The following is a 1,891-nucleotide window of genomic DNA, read 5'->3' on the forward strand; positions in this document are numbered from 1 at the left end:
GTGGCAAAATGGCTTAAGGACAACAAAGTCAAGGTATTGGCGTGGCCATCAAGGAGGCCTACAAACCTGACTCCGTTACACCAGCTCTGTCAGGAGGAATGGGCCAAAATTCACCCAACTTAGTGTGGGAAGCTTGTGGAAGGTTTGACCCAAGTTTAAATTGTTTAAGGCAATGCTACCAAATACTAATTGAGTGTATGTAAACTTCTGACCCACTGGGAATGTGGTGAAAKAAATAAAAGCTGAAATAAATCATTCTCTCTACTATTATTCTGACATTTCACATTCTTAAAATAAAGTGGTGACCCTAAGACAGGGAATYTTTACTAGGAWTAAATGTCAGGAATTGTGAAAAACTGAGTTTATATGTATTTGGCTAAGGTGTATGTAAACTTCCGACTTCAACTGTACATATTACCTTAATTACCTCGACTAACCTGTACCCCCTCACATTGACTCTACCGGTACCCCCTGTATATAGCCTCGTTACTGTTATTTTATTGTTTCTCTATAATTATTTTTACATTTTAATTCTTTTTTCTTTGTATTTTTTCTTTCTTTCTTTTTTTTACTTCAGTTTATTTAGTAAATATTTTCTTAATACTTGTTTTCATTAAAATTGCATTGTTGGTTAAGGGCTTGTAAGTAAGCATTTCACTGTAAGGTCAACACCTGTTGTATTCGGCGCATGTGACAAATACAATGTGATTTGATTTGATCATGAATGGATGTGTTCATGTCACATTACAAGGTAATACATTTGTACATGTTTTTACTGTAAAACCCACACTAAAACCGCAAAGCAGTCATATTTAAAGTCAAACCCCGCTCCGTCCTTGACTTTTCTTAACTAAGTCTATAAAACACACTGTCGTTGTTAGAATCTTAATATCACAAACAGAACATGTGTTATAACCAGTTTTAGGAGGGCATGTCATTTTTTTGAATGGTTTTCCCTTTTGTTCGGTTCAAACCAAGTTTATTCAGCCCACTGGGTGATTTCGCTGCAGACACAACATACAAGTCACACAAGCACATATTTACACCTTCTGACTAGGAGCCCTTGTCCTTGTATGACTAAGATAAACACTCCTCTGTTGCTGGGCAGAAACACAGTTAGTTCCTCCTACTGGTATTGTCATGGCCCTGCCGAAGTCTAGAACATTCATAAGCGTGGAAGTGTGTGTGAGATAGGACGGTAGTTAAATGGTCTTCGGGGTGGGCCCCTCTGCCCCCCCCCCCCCAATCGTTTGATTAGGAATCGATGCGGTTCGGTTCGATGCAATACAATTCAATGCACTAACATTTGTAGCATAAACACATAATTTTCGATTCTCAATTAAAATATGCTGTTGATGGAGCTCATGAGCTGGATCTGTCTGAGCTGGATCTGTCTGAGCTGGGCCTCTCTGAGCTGGATCTCTCTGAGCTGGGCCTCTCTGAGCTGGATCTCTCTGAGCTGGATCTCTCTGAGCTGGGCCTCTCTGAGCTGGATCTCTCGGAGCTGGGCCTCTCTGAGCTGGGCCTCTCTGAGCTGGCCTCTCTGAGCTGGGCCTCTTCTGAGCTGGATCTCTCTGAGCTGGGCCTCTCTGAGCTGGGCCTCTCTGAGCTGGGCCTCTCTGAGCTGGCCTCTCTGAGCTGGGCCTCTCTGAGCTGGGCTCTCTGAGCTGGGCCTCTCACAGCTGGACCTCTCTGAGCTGGGCCTCTCTGAGCTGGATCTCTCTGAGCTGGATCTCTCTGAGCTGGGCCTCTCTGAGCTGGGCCTCTCTGAGCTGGTCGTCTGAGCTGCATCTGTCTGAGCTGGGCCTCTCTCAGCTGCACTGTTTGAGCTACTTGTGTGTGTGTGTAAATGATGTATGTCTATGGTGTATGTACTATGTATCCACCCGAT

The sequence above is a fragment of the Salvelinus sp. IW2-2015 genome, unplaced genomic scaffold (assembly GCF_002910315.2).
Source record: "Salvelinus sp. IW2-2015 unplaced genomic scaffold, ASM291031v2 Un_scaffold1003, whole genome shotgun sequence".
In the NCBI taxonomy this organism is placed as follows: Eukaryota; Metazoa; Chordata; class Actinopteri; order Salmoniformes; family Salmonidae; genus Salvelinus; species Salvelinus sp. IW2-2015.